The sequence below is a fragment of the Scyliorhinus torazame genome, chromosome 6 (assembly GCF_047496885.1).
Source record: "Scyliorhinus torazame isolate Kashiwa2021f chromosome 6, sScyTor2.1, whole genome shotgun sequence".
NCBI lineage: Eukaryota > Metazoa > Chordata > Chondrichthyes > Carcharhiniformes > Scyliorhinidae > Scyliorhinus > Scyliorhinus torazame.
The window spans coordinates 80,086,367-80,105,253 of record NC_092712.1 but is presented as its reverse complement, the minus strand read 5'-3'; the positions used below and the strand labels follow the sequence as shown (position 1 = coordinate 80,105,253).

The 18,887-nt window shown below is 48.2% G+C and overlaps 1 protein-coding gene and 1 non-coding gene across 7 annotated transcripts in view; one reads left to right on the top strand and one right to left on the bottom strand.

Annotated features, from left to right (window-relative positions):
• The window catches only part of jcada (junctional cadherin 5 associated a), a 483,762-nt gene that overhangs the window by 397,750 nt on the left and 67,125 nt on the right, over positions 1-18,887 (top strand). The gene's annotated exons all lie outside the window — the stretch shown is intronic.
• trnaw-cca (transfer RNA tryptophan (anticodon CCA)) lies at positions 4,571-4,642 on the bottom strand. The gene has a single exon. It is a non-coding gene; the product is annotated as a tRNA-Trp (tRNA).

The following is an 18,887-nucleotide window of genomic DNA, read 5'->3' as shown; positions in this document are numbered from 1 at the left end:
CCTGAAGGAAAAGTAGACAGTGCAAGTAGCTCACCCTGCTCTTGCCGTTTCACAGCACATGTAAGGCAATTTGTGATTCAGTGGAGTGACTGACGTCTCTTGTTTGGCTCTTCGCTATTCTCAAGTGACAAGATTTTCTGGAGAATGCCGAGTCAAAGTGTTTTAGTGACGACTAGTCTGTCGTTTAAAAACTCGTCTCTACGATGCTTCCTTTAGTCAAAATATTGGTGAAGTACAGGGTCATTTGGAATGTACCTTGCCAAAACTCTATTTTGATGCAATCATCATCCTGCTGCTGTGTTTGCATAATGTCTTGCCTTCTCTTTTCATTGGCTGGTACGTGATTTGTAATGAGTGGAGGATAAGCTTTCAATTATCAGCAAAATTTAAATCTTCCACCTGCGTTCTTGACAATATATCCACTGTTGTCTGGTACTCCCCGTCAACGTGCTCAATAAATGAATCATCTCTCACAAGCTTCAATTTAAGACATTGAATTTTAGGCGGCATTTTTGTAATTTCTTCGGGGTTAAGAAGTCTAGCCAAAGGTTTGGATGGTTTCAATTTTAAACTTTAATCGCTTGACAAATCAGAGAATTTCACTTTGTCGGTATGGTTACTGGAGAGGTGATCCCTTGTAACATGTTCAATTGCCTCTCTGGACTTTGTCAGAGAGTGGGTGAGGGGACTTTCCACAGTGTGAAGAAACATATAGGCTTAGCACTCACACTCCGGGTTATCAGGGGCGTCATTCTCCGACCCCCCTCCGGGTCGGAGAATGGCCGTTGGCCGCCGTGAACCCCGCCCCCGCCGAAGTCTCCGGTACCGGAGATTGGGCGTTGGCGGGAATCGGGCCGCGCCGGTTGGCGGGACCCCCCGCTCAATTCTCCGGCCTGGATGGGCCAAAGTCCCGCCCAGAAATTGCCTGCCCCACCGGCGTAAATCAAAGCTGGTATTTACCGGCGGGACCAGGCGGCGTGGGCGGGCTCCGGGGTCCTGGGGGGGGCGCGGGGCGATCTGGCCCCGGGGGGGGAGCCCCCACGGTGGCCTGGCCCGCGAACGGGGCCCACCGATCCGCGGGTGGGCCTGTGCCATGGGGGCACTCTTTCCCTTCCGCTTCCGCCACGGCCTCCACCATGGCGGAGGCGGAAGAGACTCTCCCCACTGCGCATGCGCGGGAAACTGTCGGCGGCCGCTGACGCTCCCGCTCATGCGCCGCATTTCCGCGCCAGCTGGAGGGGCACCAAACGCCATTTCCGCCAGCTGGCGGGGCAACAAACGCCATTTCCGCCAGCTGGCGGGGCGGAAATCCCTCCGGCGTCGGCCTAGCCCCTCAATGTTGGGGCTCGGCCCCCAAAGATGCGGAGCATTCCGCACCTTTGGGCCGGCGCGATGCCCGTCTGACGCCGTTTTTGGCGCCAGTCGGCGGACATCGCGCCGTTGGGGGAGAATTTTGCCCCATATATTCTGTTTCCAGCTGTTGTAAGCCTGAAAATAGGGTTGGAGATTCAGTTCTGAATATCTCAATAGATTACTTGTCAGCACCTTCATCAATCTTGTAAATGAGTCTTAGCTGCGAGCATGTTATTCAGATCCATATTGATAACTCCTGGTTTTTATCACCTACAGGCATTCCACAATATCTTTTCCCTTGTATCTTAAGCTTGGTAAATGTTGGCCTATTACTCTTAATGTTATCCCCTGACTTTGCAACTGAATGGAGGATGGCTGCAGTATGATATTTATTAAGACATTTAACTTCATCAAATAATACTGAAACATCTGCCACTGTATCTAGCTTGAATTCTGTGAGGTCACCATCAACTTCTAATTTAATGCTCCAGTAATTATTTGTTTTGTTAAATTCTCCTGAGAAGGTTATTTGTTTTTCCTTTGGCTCTTCCACGTTTTGTTTTTTGTTGTCTCCTTCTTCCTATGAGCTACAGGGACCTTGAGCCTACAAACTATTTGCAATATCCTAGCTTTCCACAGTTTGGGAAATCTGTACACCCTGCGGGAATTTTGCCTGCTCGTGTAGTTGTATCCTGACACACCAAGATCATCTCAAGAAATCTTTCCCAATTCCACAAGCTTTTGTTTCGCTGTGCTTTCTCTTTTTTTCCGACATACTGAATGACTTCACTCCCCCCAAACCCGCAAGGGACATCATAACCGTTCCATTTAGCTTCCTAAATGCATTCTGTCATGCTATCAGTACTGCCTTTGTGAGAGTTAAATCTTTCCTTGTTTGCAAGAGATCCAAAAAGGTTTAATCTGAGACTCTAACCACCATACAATTCCCACATGAATTCATCTCTGAGATCCCACAGTCGCAATTCTTCATGTCCGTACAGTTTATTTATGAAATATCCATGGATTTGCTGTGTTTTGCCTCTTATTCAATTTCACTTACTCAATGATAAAATGTTTTCAAACACTGAAGTAGGAATCGAATGCCTGGAGGACTTCCTCATATGAACTACAAGCCTCATCGACACCCTACCTTGCAATAACATTGTAAGCTATGGCCCCTACTGCGGAGAGTAAAGTACAGGTTTGATCCTTCTGATGCTGCTAGTGCAAATCTGAAGCTGTTCTGTATTTGGAGAATCACCCCCAACCTTTATCTGTTGCGAGCCTTCAGCACTGCGGAGCAATCCAGAGAGTGGCAATGTTCTGAGCTCTGGATCTGTTGCTGTTCCAGTAGCCTGGCTTGTAGATTGTGATCTATGCTCACCAGTGTCTGGACTCTGGATCTGTGTGTCACAACGCTCCATTCTCGGTGAGATATCTTTTCTCTTTGTGCCATTTTTCCAAGGATGTGTAGGTCCCTCAGGCCTGTAGTCTTCACTTGCGGTTTCTCTGAATTCATTATGCTGTCCACTGCCATCATGATGGTGCGCATGAAGAATTGCCAGAAATCACCATCCGCCATCTTGTTTTCACTTGGGTTCAGTGTCTACATGGGGTTGCTTTAGGGTTTACCTCTTACTCCCAAGATGTTACCATAAAAAAAAAACATTGTTTATTTACAGAGGTTGTACTTTTGCTTCTTTCCAGACCTCGGGCCTTAGTCATGTGACGTTCAAAAAGAAAATCATTAACAGGATTTGTTGCTCATCCCTAATTGCCCGTGAACATTGTTGTGTGGCTGGAATCATGTGTAGGCCAGGCCGGGTAAGGATGGCAGATTTCCTACCTGAAGGATGGGTTTTCATGACAATGGTTTTGAGGTCATCCTTAGACTTTTTATTCCAAATTTTTAATAAATTTAAATTTTGCTGTGGTGGGAGTTGAACCCAGGTCCCCAGAGCATTACCCTGGCTCTGGATTACTAGTTCAGCAACAATACCACTGTGCCACCACCTCCCCTTTACATTGTAGTTACATCAGTATCAGATGCTCCTGCTGTTGTTTCCTACCATTCAGCCAGCTCAGACTACTGATGTTCATTCCAAGATGGTGCAATCTGCAGCCTTACACGCCCAAACCTGCTCAGAGTCATCCTCCCAAGATAGCCTAGAGTCTCCTCCATTGCAGGTCAGAAGCCTTCCACCAGCCATGTTTCTGTCACTGGGGGAGGGCACTGCACTGGAGCACTGGGATAGATACACAGAAGACAGACATTATGGGAATGTACAAGGTTAATTAATTGACCTTTGTTCGCAATATAGAATGATTTCATTTAAAGATTTGATGTGGAGTTTTTACTTTTGTGGTGGATTTTATTTTTGCATTGTGGCCAAGCAAATAGTATGACTGTCAGTGACGGGAAGATAGAGTGTGGGACTGTTGGGGAATGGGGTTGTGGTTACTGGTATTACACCCAGATGAATTCTTCATTGACAGCCAGGGCAGAAAGGAGCTGTTTGAGGTTTTCTCCTTCAATCATCATCCTCCTCCTCCTTTTGTTCCTGCTCTTCCTCCGGTTCCTCAGCTTCTCGCCGTGTAGCTGGTGGCAAGGGCAATCCCCTCACGATGATGAGATTGTGCAGCTTGCAGCAGATCGCCATGAATCTCGACACCCGCTCTGTTGGACTGCTGCAGAGCTCTGCCTGGGCAGTCCAGGCATTAGATGTCTTGTGTCAACATGGCACTGATCCACTCGATCATATTTCATGTGGCTTCCACTGTAACCATATTCTCCACATATTGTGTTATTATTAATCATAATAATCTTTATTGTCACAATAGGCTTACATTAACACTGCAATGAAGTTACTGTGAAAATCCCCTAGTCCCCACACTCCGACGCCTGTTCGGGTACATGAAGGGAGAATTCAGAATGTCCAATTCACCTAACAAGCACGTCTTTCGAGACTTGTGGGAGGAAACCGGAGCACCCGGAGGAAACCCACGAAGACACAGGGAGAACATGCAGACTCCGCACAGACAGTGACCCAAGCCGGGAATCGAACCTGGGACCCTGCGCTGTGAAGCAACAGTGCTAACCACCGTGCTACCGTGCCACCCAAAAGATTCCTTTTAAATGTAGTCATTTCGAGAACATCACCACACAATAAACTTGATCCAGATATAAAATCCTGGAACCAGCTGCAGAAAAACTCCAGGAGCCTGACGTGATTTGAACACGCAACCTTCTGATCTGGAGTCAGACGCGCTACCATTGCGGCACAAGCCCATGTTACCCGCAATGTTATCAGCTAATAGCTCTTGTGTCGAGTAACCACCCTTAAGTTTGCTGTGGTGGCTGAAAGGCAGCTGACACTTGCGGACTGTCGCAGGATTAGGGCATTATGACTGCTGCCAGGATAACAGGCATTGACCTGCATGGTTCACTGTTTAAGGTCATATACCAACTGGACATTGCTGGAGTTGGATCCCTTTCATTTCTGCTATTGGGCAGAGTTGATGTGTGGCTCCCGTAAAGTAATGTATATTGTTAATGGCACTCTGGGGGAGGCCTACTAACCGAGGGTAGTTGTCTGCACATGCCGCCTGCTTGTCTGGCATAACCTCCCTTACACAGCAGTAGAGAGCAATGATGCAAAACAACCCCATTTCTTGCTGATGGAATGATGCAGTGTGAAAGGATGCCATTCAGCCCATTGTGTCTCCCAACTCTTTGAAAGCGAATCCAATTCATGCCATTCCCCTTGCTCATGTCCCACATTTTTTTTGTCCCCCTTCAAGAATTCCCTGTTTAAAATTTACCATACAATCTGCTTGGCCACCATTTCACTTTCCAGGACATAACTCACTGCACAGAAAACAATCAATGCCTCTTTTCCTCCGGTTCTTTTGCCAATCACCTTAAATCTGTGTCCTCTGGTTACTGATCTTTCTATATGATCTTCATATCCCAGCTTTGAAAAAAACGATATCCTGGGTGACTAATATCCCCTGCCATACTCTTCTCCAATCTAAACAGTATGGGCTTGGCCATTGAGGTGGGGGTGCCCATTCCATGGACCACAGACTGCCTGATTAGGAGGATCGCCCATACCCAACCTCGCCCGCCCACTACCAAGCCTGCAGGGAGGCTGCCAGAGTTCACCAGGCCGTCTCATCACAGGTAGAGGACCCACCCATCGCTGGTTAAAAAGCCAATGGTGGCAGAAAGAGTTCTTAATTATCCACTCACTGGCACAATTGGCACCTGGGTGGGAGGGCCAACCTTTCCATACCGTTAGCCTCCCTCGCAATCTTTCAACCCACTCCTGCAAGCCCCATAAAATCCAGGTCAGTATTTCCAATGTGGCTTCACTAGTGCTCTATACACGATGGTAATAACTAGTTATGATTTCTAGGTCAGTGCCCTTGAGATCAATGCTAGTATTTCACTACCTTAACAGCTTCTTATTGACTGACTCCTCTCGTGAATGATCAATAGTTATCTTGCAGAGGATATGGATTCACCATCCCTATAGGCAACACTTGTTAACCAGAATCTGAGAGAGGCCTGTCCTTCCCACCACCGCTTCATCAAAGTGTATGAAAATACATTCAATCTAGATAGCTCTTTTGCCATGAATTTCATGAGTAGTAAATATCTTTAAAATCCTACCACGCAGGATTTTAACAAATGCCTGCAGAAAGCCAACCCATATTATTAGCAGTCCGTGTCCAAATGTAGCAAGACCTGGACAATATGCAGGCTGCGGCTGACAAGTATCAAGTTACATTCGGGCCACACAAGTGCCAGGCAATGACCATCTCCTACAAGAGAGGATCAAACCATCGCATCTTGACATTCAATGGCATTACCATCGCTGAGTCCCCCATGATCAACATCCTGGGAGTTACCATTGATCAGAAACTGAACTGGACTAGCCATATTAATACTGTGGCTACCAGGGCAGGTGAAAGACCAGGAATCCTAAGGCGAGTAACTCACCTCCTGGTCCCCCAAAGCCTGTCCACCATCCACAAGGGCCAAGTCAGGAGTGCAATGGAATACTCTCCACTTGCCTGGATGAGTGCAGCTCCAACAACACTCAAGAAGCTCAACACCAGGGACTTCCGGGTGCGGCGATGACCAGCTAAGTCGCACGTTTCGGCAGCTCCCGGTGGAACGGACGTTTGGGCTCTTGATAGGAGCCCCAACGGCAATTTTAACGGCTAAAAACACCGTGCGGTAAACCAGAAGGGAATTCCCCCTGGACACGGATGGAAAAAGGAGAGGAAAGTGGCCGGATTGCAGCGGATCCTTTGGAACAGCGGCAAGGAAGGCAAGCAAAAACCAAGATGGCGTCGGAAGGTGGCAGTTTCATATGGGGCCCTGAACAACAAGAGTTCTTGAAATGCTGCGTGGAGGAGATAAAAAAGGAAATGAAGAAGGAGCTGTTGGCCCCGATACTACAGGCGATTGAAGGGCTAAAGGAGGAACAAAAGACCCAGGAGCAGGAGCTTCGGGTCGTGAAGGCGAAGGCAGCCGAGAATGAGGACGATATACAGGGCCTGGTGGTGAAGACGGAGATACAGGAGGCACATCAGAAACGATGTGTGGAGAGGTTGGAGGCACTGGAAAACAACGCAAGGAGGAACAACCTGTGGATTCTTGGTCTTCCTGAAGGTGTGGAGGGGGCGGACGTCGGGGCATATGTGAGCACGATGCTGCACTCGTTAATGGGAGCGGAGGCCCCGACGGGTCCGTTGGAGGTGGAGGGAGCGTACCGAGTTATGGTGCGAGGATCGAGAGCAGGAGAAACTCCCAGAGCCATAGTGGTGAGATTCCTCCGTTTTAAGGATAGAGAAATGGTCCTTAGATGGGCGAAGAGAACTCGGTGCAGTAAATGGGAGAACGCGGTGATCCGCGTTTATCAAGACTGGAGTGCGGAGGTGGCGAGAAGGAGGGCGAGCTTTAATCGGGCCAAGGCGGTGCTTCATAAAAGGAAGATAAAATTTGGAATGCTGCAACCGGCAAGACTGTGGGTCACATATCAAGGGAGGCACCACTACTTTGAGACGGCGGATGAAGCGTGGACTTTTATTGTAGAAGAAAAACTGGAATGAGTGGACTATTAAAAAGAACGTTTGGACAAAGTGGTGGGGCGAATGTGGGGGGCGAAGAGGGGTTTTATGTTCTAATCCTGCGGTATGGTAACCTTTCTCTCTCCCACAGGTGGTGATGGGGGGAGGTGGGGAGGGAGAGGAGATGGGGCGTTGGCCATGGGGGGCGGGGCCAAGGGAGAAGCGCGGGCTTGGTTCCCGCGCTATGATAATTATGGCGGGAATAGAGAAGCAGGAAGGAGGGGGCGTCGCACGGTGCGAGCCGTGGTCACGGGGGGAAGCCGAGGTCAGCCAGAGTTTGCTGACTTCTGGGAGCAACGTGGGGGGAGTAATTACGCTCGCGGGGGGTCTAGCGGGGGGGGTGGGAGGGGGGAATTACTGGGTTGCTGCTGCTGGGGAAAGGGGGGAGTGGGTACGGGAGAGGATGGGCGGGGGGGCACCGCCTGGGGGAGATACAGCTGCGTGGGAACTGGGTGAGAAGCTGGAAAAAGATGATGGCTAATCGGCAAGGGGGGGGGGGGGGGGTGGGAAGCCCCCCAACTCGGCTGATCACGTGGAACGTGAGAGGGCTCAACGGGCCGATAAAGAGGGCACGGGTACTCGCACACCTTAAGAAACTTAAAGCAGATGTGGTTATGTTCCAGGAAACGCACCTGAAACTGATAGACCAGGTTAGGCTGCGCAAAGGATGGGTGGGGCAGGTGTTCCATTCGGGGCTGGATGCGAAAAACAGGGGGGTGGCTATATTAGTGGGGAAGCGGGTAATGTTCGCGGCAAAGACTATAGTGGCGGATAACTGGGGCAGATACCTGATGGTGAGTGGCAAACTACAGGGAGAGATGGTGGTTTTGGTAAACGTGTATGCCCCGAACTGGGATGATGCCAACTTTATGAGGCGAATGCTAGGACGCATTCCGGACCTAGAGACGGGAAAGCTGATAATGGGGGGAGACTTTAACACGGTGTTGGAACCAGGGCTGGATAGGTCGAAGTCCAGGACTGGTAGGAGGCCGGCAGCAGCCAAGGTGCTTAAAGATTTTATGGAGCAGATGGGAGGTGTGGACCCGTGGAGATTCAGTAGACCTAGGAGTAAAGTCCATAAAGTCTATTCGCGCATAGACTTTTTTGTGCTGGGTAGGGCATTGATCCCGAAGGTGAGGGGAACGGAATATACGGCTATAGCCATTTCGGATCATGCCCCACATTGGGTGGACTTGGAGATAGGGGAGGAAACAGGAGGGCGCCCACCCTGGAGAATGGACATGGGACTAATGGCGGATGAGGGGGTGTGTCTAATGGTGAGGGGATGTATTGAAAAGTACTTGAAACTCAATGAGAATGGGGAGGTCCAGGTGGGAGTGGTCTGGGAGGCGTTGAAGGCGGTGGTTAGGGGGGAGCTGATATCAATAAGGGCACATAAAGGGAAGCAGGAGAGTAAGGAACGGGAGCGGTTGCTGCAAGAACTTTTGAGGGTGGACAGACAATATGCGGAAGCACCGGAGGAGGGATTGTACAGGGAAAGCCAAAGGCTGCATGTGGAATTTGACTTGCTGACTACAGGCACTGCAGAGGCACAATGGAGGAAGGCGCAGGGTGTACAGTATGAATATGGGGAGAAGGCGAGCAGATTGCTGGCACACCAATTGAGGAAAAGGGGAGCAGCGAGGGAAATAGGGGGAGTGAGGGACGAGGATGGAGAGATGGAGCGGGGAGCGGAGAGAGTGAATGAAGTGTTCAGGACATTTTATAAAAAACTATATGAAGCTCAACCCCCGGATGGGAGGGAGAGAATGATGGACTTTTTGGATCGGCTGGAAATTCCCAAGGTGAAAGAGCAGGAAAGGGTGGGACTGGGAGCACAGATCGAGGTAGAAGAAGTGGTGAAAGGAATTAGGAACATGCAGACGGGAAAGGCCCCGGGACCGGACGGATTCCCAGTTGAATTCTACAGAAAATATTTGGACTTGCTCGCCCCGGTACTGACGAGGACCTTTAACGAGGCAAAGGAAAGGGGACAACTGCCCCCGACTATGTCTGAAGCAACGATACCGCTTCTCTTAAAGAAGGAAAAGGACCCGCTACAATGCGGGTCCTACAGACCAATTTCCCTCCTAAATGTGGATGCCAAGGTCCTGGCCAAGGTAATGGCAATGAGAATAGAGGAATGTGTCCCGGGGGTGGTTCACGAGGACCAAACTGGGTTTGTGAAGGGGAGACAGCTGAACACAAATATACGGAGGCTGTTAGGGGTAATGATGATGGCCCCACCAGAGGGTGAAACGGAGATAGTAGTGGCGATGGACGCCGAGAAAGCATTTGATAGAGTGGAATGGGATTATTTGTGGGAGGTGTTGAGGAGATTTGGTTTTGGGGAGGGGTATGTTAGATGGGTGCAGCTATTGTATAGGGCCCCAGTGGCGAGTGTGGTCACGAATGGACGGGGATCGGCATATTTTCGGCTCCATAGAGGGACAAGGCAGGGATGTCCTCTGTCCCCATTACTGTTTGCACTGGCGATTGAGCCACTGGCGATAGCGCTGAGGGGTTCCAAGAGATGGAGGGGAGTACTTAGGGGAGGAGAAGAACACCGGGTATCTTTGTATGCGGATGATTTGCTACTATATGTGGCGGATCCGGCGGAGGGGATGCCAGAAATAATGCGGATACTTGGGGAGTTTGGGGATTTTTCAGGGTATAAATTGAACATGGGGAAGAGTGAGCTGTTTGTGGTGCATCCAGGGGAGCAGAGTAGAGAAATAGAGGACCTACCGTTGAGGAAGGTAACAAGAGACTTTCGTTACCTGGGGATCCAGATAGCTAAGAACTGGGGCACATTGCACAGGCTAAATTTAACACGGTTGGTGGAACAGATGGAGGAAGATTTCAAGAGATGGGATATGGTAGCCCTGTCAATGGCAGGGAGGGTGCAGGCGGTTAAGATGGTGGTCCTCCCGAGATTCCTCTTTGTGTTTCAGTGCCTCCCGGTGGTGGTCACGAAGGCTTTTTTTAAAAGGATAGAAAAGAGCATCATGGGTTTTGTTTGGGCCGGGAAGACTCCGAGAGTGAGGAAGGGATTCTTACAGCGTAGTAGGGATAGGGGGGGGCTGGCACTACCGAGCCTAAGTGAGTACTATTGGGCCGCTAATATTTCAATGGTGAGTAAGTGGATGGGAGAGGAGGAGGGAGCGGCGTGGAAGAGATTAGAGAGGGCGTCTTGTAGGGGGACTAGCCTGCAGGCTATGGTGACAGCCCCATTGCCGTTCTCACCGAGGAACTACACCACAAGCCCGGTGGTGGTAGCTACACTGAAGATTTGGGGACAGTGGAGACGACATAGGGGAAAGACTGGAGCATTGGGGGGGTCCCCGATAAGAAACAACCATAGGTTTGCCCCGGGGGGAATGGATGGGGGATATGGAATGTGGCAAAGAGCGGGAATAACGCAACTGAAAGATCTATTTGTGGATGGGAAGTTCGCAAGTCTGGGAGCGCTGACCGAGAAATATGGGTTGCCCCAAGGGAATGCATTCAGGTATATGCAATTGAGGGCTTTTGCGAGGCAACAGGTGAGGGAATTTCCGCAGCTCCCGACACAAGAGGTGCAGGACAGAGTGATCTCAAAGAAATGGGTGGGGGATGGTAAGGTGTCAGATATATATAGGGAAATGAGGGACGAAGGGGAGACTATGGTGGATGAACTAAAAGGGAAATGGGAAGAAGAGCTAGGGGAGGAGATCGAGGAGGGGCTGTGGGCAGATGCCCTAAGCAGGGTAAACTCGTCGTCCTCGTGTGCCAGGCTAAGCCTGATTCAGTTTAAGGTAATACACAGGGCGCATATGACTGGAACACGGCTCAGTAAATTTTTTGGGGTGGAGGATAGGTGTGCGAGGTGCTCGAGAAGCCCAGCGAATCATACCCATATGTTTTGGTCATGCCCGGCACTACAGGGGTTTTGGATGGGGGTGACAAAGGCGCTTTCAAAAGTAGTAGGAGTCCGGGTCGAACCAAGCTGGGGGTTGGCTATATTTGGGGTTGCACAAGAGCCGGGAGTGCAGGAGGCGAGAGAGGCCGATGTTTTGGCCTTTGCGTCCCTAGTAGCCCGGCGCAGGATATTGTTAATGTGGAAAGAAGCCAAGCCCCCGGGGGTGGAGACCTGGATAAATGACATGGCGGGGTTCATAAAGCTAGAGCGGATTAAGTTCACCCTAAGGTCGGCTCAAGGGTTCACCAGGCGGTGGCAACCATTCGTCGAATATCTTGCGGACAGATAGATGGGGGAAAAAAGAAGGCAGCAGCAGCAGCCCAGGATTTGGGGGGGGGGGGGGGGGGGAGAGGGATGGGGGTGGGTGGGCGGGGGGGGGTGTAGCTTGTGACAAGGCAGTTGCCAATTAGGGCTAGTTTTTATTTTTGTTATTTAATATTTATTTATTTTTTGTTTTTTGTTTATATAAAATAGGTCATTGTTATCTGTATTGTTATAATGATGTGTAAAGGATGCACAATGTACTGTGTTGGTTGACCAAAAATTCTCAATAAAATATTTATTAAAAAAAAAAGAAGCTCAACACCATTCAGGACAAAGCAGCCTGTTTGATTGCTCCCCTTTCCACAAACATTCAATCCCTCCTCCACTGACACACCGTAGCAACCTTGTGCACCATCTACAAGATGCACTGCAGGAACTCGCCAAGATTCCTTAGGCAGCACCTTCCAAACCGATGACCATCTGGAAGGACCAGAGCAACCTGGGAACCCCACCACCTGGAGACTCCCCTCCAAGTCATTCACCACCCTGACTTGGAAATATATCGCCGTTCCTTCACTGTCACTGGGTCAAAATCCTGGAACTCCCTCTCTAACAGCACTGTGGGTGAACCTACACCTCAAATACTGCAGCAGTTCAAGCAGGCAATTCACCACCACCTTCTGAAGGGCAACTAGGGATGGGCAATAAATGCTGGCGTAACCAGCAATGCCACAACCTGTAAAAATTAATTTCAAAAATAGTGAGAATAACTCTGATCCTGCTGCTTCTTATGCTACTCTGGAATTTGCTCCATTGCTGCTGAATGACGATTGTTTTTCCGCTCATCAACATTCAGTTTGCTTCCCAAGGGTGCTACCCCCGGTGGTTCCAACAGCAGTAACCTGCCTTTATATAAGACCTTTTTTAATGTAGTAGAACATCTCACGGCTATTGACAAAAGTGTTATCAGTCAAAATGTGACAGTGGACCCTATAAGGAGATATTCAGAAAGAAGCTTGTTCCAAGCAATAAGTTTTCAGGAGAAGAGGGGGAGAGAGAAGAAAAGAGGACCAAAATGTAGAGCGTAAACAGCTGAAGGCTTGACCATCAAAAGTGGGAGGCATGGGTTTTCTCCGGGTGCTCCGGTTTCCTCCCACAGTCCAAAGATGTGCAAGTTAGCTGGTTTGGTGATGCTAAATTGCCCCTTGGGGTGGGGCTGCAGGAGTAGGGTGGGGGATTGGGCCTAGGAAGGGTGGTCTTTCAAAGGGTCGGTGCAGATTCAATGGGCCGAATGGCCTCCTTCTGCACTGTAGGGATTCCAATTCTTTGATGGTGGACAGAATTAAGAGGTGCGCAGAGCTTATATCCAGGATGGGTCAGTGACCCTGGGCGAATCCCGGTTTCTACTAGAGTTAAAAGCAGAATGAATCGGAGCACACAATGTTAGCAGGTACAACCTGAGCAGCAGCGGCTCCTTAAACCTCTTCTTGTCCAGATGGGTGAATGCAGCAAAAGAACCTCAGTACAAATATTTTCACCTTACTCAATGCTAGCAATTTTATATAACACCTATCCAAGCTGACTAGCTCCAATCACCATCGTCTTCAATACAGCCTTTCAAAACCCTCTGAAAGCAGCAGATTTAATTTAAAAGCAATTGCCACATGTCCTTTTTGTTGCAGTAGTCTTCAATTCAAAAGGGAAACGAGCTTTGATCAATCACATGCTTCCCTGTGTCAATGCCACAAAACCACTCTGAAGCCAGTAATGTCAGCAACTTCAGTTTAATAGTTTTTAGTTTGCCTGTTGAGATTTGCAGTATCCTGCAATGTTACTGCTCACTCGTCCTTTGATGAAAGGTCTATGTTTGCAATGATCGTAAATATAAGCGTGAATGCACACGTCATTAACCTCCACACTTTTTAACTAGAATATGGAGTGTCATTTCCATCTGTAAAAGATGGAAATAATGATGGCCTGTCAGTAATGCACATGACCCATTAAGGATTTTTTTTTAAATCTGCCGCGATAATCTTTATTAGTGTCACAAGTTGGCTTATAACATTGCAATGAAGTCACTGTAAAAATCCCGTAGACGCCACACTCAGGCGCCTGTTCGTGTACACTGAGGGAGAATTCAGAATGTCCAAATTACCTAACAGCACGTCTTTTGTGACTTGTAGGAGGAAACCGGAGCACACATGGGGAGAACATGCAGACTTCACACAGACAGTGACCCAAGCCCAGAATCGAACCCTAGCCCCTGGTGCTATGAAGCAACAGTGCTAGCTACTGTGCCACCCCACCAGCCTGTCTGTTTTTATTGAAGTCGATCATTATTATCCTCTTTCCAGTTCACAATGCTTGCAAATGTTGAAGTGGCATCCTGTACATCTGAGGTAACGCAGGTCAAGCCAAGACAAGCAATGGTCCTAATAATGACCCCTGGGGAACCCACTGCATTCAATCCTCCAGTCCAAAAAAACACTATTCACCATTACTTCTGTTTTCTGTATGTCAGCCACTTTATTCCATGGGCTTCAGCTTTGCTGGCAAGTCTATCATGTGGCACTTTAACAAATGCCTTTTCAAAGTAAATGCACACCATACCAACCGCACTGCCCTCATCAATTCTCTGTTCCATCACCAAACAACTCAATGATTTTAACAAATCTGAGCAGTGTTTTCTTAATAACTTCACATTTGCCCAGGTGTTATGACCCAGGGTTCAGAGAACCCCAAAGTGTATCATGGAGTTCACTGACCCACAACTTTTAATAGATTGTGGTATGGGGAGCACACGGCCCACTCTACAGGTGTGGCACAGCAGAAATGGAAAAGTTTTTTTTAAAGCAAAACAATGTTTATTCTATGAACTCAAGTTAACCTTTTTAAATCATACAGTGAACATCTTAGCAACCATTAATTCAAATACAACCCCCAAAGAACACTAAGTAATCCTTAGGCTGTCCTTTTAACATCCATAAGACTTTAAAAAAAGAACTTTTAACAGAAGCACATCAGGTTAAAGTCACTACTGAGAGCAGTTATTAGTTTTAAATCACCAAAGGATCGATTTACAATTTTTAGATTAGAGAGAGAGAGACTAATACCCCTTATGGCCGTGACTGCAGCTATCCAGCTCTTAAAACAAAACTAAAACACACCCTGCAGCAAACAACTTAAAACAAAAGTAAAAAGCTGACAGACAGCCCAGCTCCACCCACTATCTGACATCACTGCAGTAATAAACACACATCTCTTAAAGGTACTCTCACTACAGATATTTATATACACCCCCATTTAGAAACACCCATTTCTTAAAGGTACTCTCACATGACACAGGTGACTACTAATTTAGTCCTGGATTATCATCTCTAAAAGCTTACCCACCGACGAGGTTGAACTGATTGGCCTTAGCTGCTCGGCTTATCCTTACGTTTTTTATTTGAATAAGGGTGCAGCATTTTCAATTCTCCAGTTCTCTGGCGCTATGCCGATTTCTAAGGAGGATTGGTAGATTAATGCCAGCGTCTCCCCAATTTCTATCTTTCACTCCCTTCACCATCGTCGTCCCCTCTGGCTCTGGTGATTTACGAACTTTAGGTTCAGCCAGTTTTTCTAATCCCTACTGTTTCAGCATTCCACTAGTCTCTCTTTCACTCTGTCTTTAGCATCATCTTCCTTGGTAAAGACAGATGCAAAGTATTAATTTGGTATCTGAGCCATGCTGTTTGCATCCCTGTGTAGACCCCGAATTGGTCCCACCCCTCCTCTTACTATGCTTTTGCTATTTATATGTCTGGAGAAGACATTTCCATTCTCCAGCTAACTGCCAGGCTCTTCTCATACTCTCTCTTTGCCTGTCACAATCTTCTCCATTTCTCCTCTGAACTTTCTATATGGTTCTCATTTGCATTCTCAATTTGACAGCTGCCATAGATCCCCTTTTAATGGCTTCATTTTATTCTCCACCTTCCTCGACATCCAGGAAGCTCTGGCTTTGGCTGCCCTAGCATTTCCCCTCATGGGAATGCAACTCAATTATACCTGAACCATCTCATCTTTAAAGGCAACCCATTGTTTTGTTCACAGTTTTGCCTTCAAAGCTTTGATTCCAATTTGCCCAGGACAGATCCAGTCTCACCCTCGGAAATCTGCCCTCCTCCAATTTAGTATTTTGATATTAGATTGTTTGTCCTGTTCTCGAGCTAACCTTAACCTCATGACACAATGATCACTGTTTCCGAATAGCTCCCCAACTGGGACTTGGTCCACTTGACCCAATTCATCCTGCAGTACCGTCATTGTGCACAAAATCATTTCTAGTACTGTGTGTGTGCCCCCAGTGCAGTAATATTTGAATATTTAGATTTTGCTTGCCACTTTGCAAGATAAACTCCATTTCATAGAAATCAGAGAATCTCTACAGTGCAGAAGGAGGTCAATTGGCCCATTCAGTCAGAAAGAGCACCCTACCTAGGCCCACTCCCCCACCCTATCCCCATAGCCCAACCTAACCTGCACATCTTTGGACACTGAGAGACAATTTACCGTGGACATTCCACCTAATTTAGCTAGTTTAGCTCAATGGGCTAGACAGCTGGTTTGTGATGCAGAACAAGGCCAGTAGGGCAGGTTCAATTCCCGTACCAGCTGATAATTCTGCGTTCTCCTTCTGTGTACCTGAACAGGTGCCGGAATGTGGTGACTAGGGGCTTTTCACAGTAATTTCATTGCCGTGTTAATGTAAACCTACTTGTGACAATAAAGATTATTTATTTATTTTATTTTATTTATTTTAACCTGCACATCTTTGGGCTGTGGGAGGAAACCGGAGCACCCGAGGGAAACCAGTTTACAGTTTACATCCCACCCCATGCGAAAGTGAAAATCGCACTGGACAAAATATTCACCACCACAATTAGCCTTGAAACGAAACATCCTAAGGCCTTGTTCATTGTAGCTGGGGACTTCAATCAGGCCAAGCTCAAGAGCGTACTACCAAATTACCACAAACACGTCACCTGTTCCACCAGAGGCCCAAACATCCTGGACCACTGCTACACAAATATCAAACATGCCTACCGCTCTATCGCCCGCCCACACTTTGGCAAATCTGACCACAAGGCTGTGCTCCTGCTCCCGGCTTACAAGCAAAAACTGAAGCGGGAGAATCCGTCAAAGAAAGTCGTGCATTGTTGGTCTGAGGAATCGGATGATCTCCTGAGGGACTGCTTAGAATCAGTGGACTGGTCAGTATTTAAAAACTCTGTGACCAGCCTGAACGTGTACGCCACTACAGTAACCAACTTCATTAGTAATTGTGCAGAAGACTGTGTTCCAAAGAAGCAAATCCGCGTGTTTCCCAACCGGAAACCCTGGATGAACAGGGATATCCACTGCTTGCTGAAGTCTAGGTCTGAGGCGTTCAAGTCAGGCGACCCTGACCTATACAAGAAAGTCAGATATGATCTAAAGAAATCCATCAAAGATGCCAAAAGACAGTACCGGACCAAGCTCGAATCCTAGGCTAACCACACCGAACCCCGCCCACTATGGCAAGGTCTGCAAGACATAACAGGCTACAAGATGAAGGCGTGTAAAATCTCCGGCTCCAATGCACCCCTCCCTGATGAGCTCAACTCATTCTATGCACGCTTTGAGCAAGAGGTCAGCGAGAGCGAGCCCTCCACCCCAGAAGCCGCGGATGAACTTGTATCTGAGATCACCATTGCAGACATTAGAGCAGCCTTCTCGAAGGTTGACCCTCGGAAAGCCACTGGCCCGAATGGGGTACCCGGACGAGCACTCTGGTCTTGCGTGGATCAGCTGGCGGGGGTATTCGCAGACATCTTCAAGCTCGCTTTACAACAACCTGAGGTCCCTATCTGCGTCAAGAAGACGACCATCATCCCTGTACCAAAACAAAGCCAAGCAGCATGCCTTAATGACTATCATCCAGTGGCTCTGACATCCATCATCATGAAGTGCTTCGAAAGGTTAGTCATGTCACGAATCAACTCCAGCCTCCCGGATTGCCTTCATCCACTACAGTTCGCCTGCCGCTGCAACAGGTCCACAGCAGACGCCATCTCCATGGCCTTGCACTCTACCCTGGAACACCTAGATAACAAAGACACCTATGTCAGACTCCTATTTATCGACTACAGTTCAGCCTTCAAAACCATCATTCCTGCGAAACTCTCCAAACTCCATGGCCTTGGCCTCGGCTCTTCCCTCTGCGACTGTAATCCTGAACTTTCTAACCCACAGACCACAATCAGTAAAGATAGGCAGCAACACCTCCTCCACGATCATCCTCAACGCCAGTGCCCCATAAGGCTGTGTCCTCAGCCCCCTACTATACACCTTATACACCTATGACTGTGTGGCCAAATTCCCCATCAACTCAATTTTCAAATTTGCTGATGGCACTACCGTAGTGGGTCAGATTTCAAACAATGACGAGACAGAGTACAGGAATGAGATAGAGAATCTGGTGAACTGGTGCAACGACAATAATCTCTCCCTCAATGTCAACAAAACGAAGGAGATTGTCATCGACTTCAGGAAACGTAGTGGAGAACATGCCCCTGTCTACATCAATGGGAACGAAATAGAAAGGGTCGAAAGCTTCAGGTTTTTAGGTGTACAGATCACCAACAACCTGTCCTGGTCCCCCCATGCCGACACTATAGTTAAGAAAACCCACCAACGACTCTCCTTTCTCAGAAGACGAAGGAAATTTGGCATGTCAGCTATGACCCTCACCAACTTCAACAGATGCACCATTTTCTGGTTGTATCACAGCTTGGTATGGAGCCTGCTCTGCCCAAGACCGCAGGAAACTACAAAAGGTCGTGAATGTAGCTCAGTCCATCTTGCAAACCAGCCTCCCATCCATTGACTATCTATAATTCCGGCTGCCTCAAAAAGGCAGCCAGCATAATTAAGGACCCCACGCACCCCGGACATTCTCTCTTCCACCTTCTTCCGTCAGGAAAAAGATACCAAAGTTTTAGGTCATGTACCAACCAACTCAAGAACAGCTTCTTCCCTACTGCCATTAGACTTTTGAATGGATCTACCTCGTATTAAGTTGATCTTTTCTCTACACCTTGCTATAACTGTAACATTATATTCTGCAGTCTTTCCTTCCTTCCCT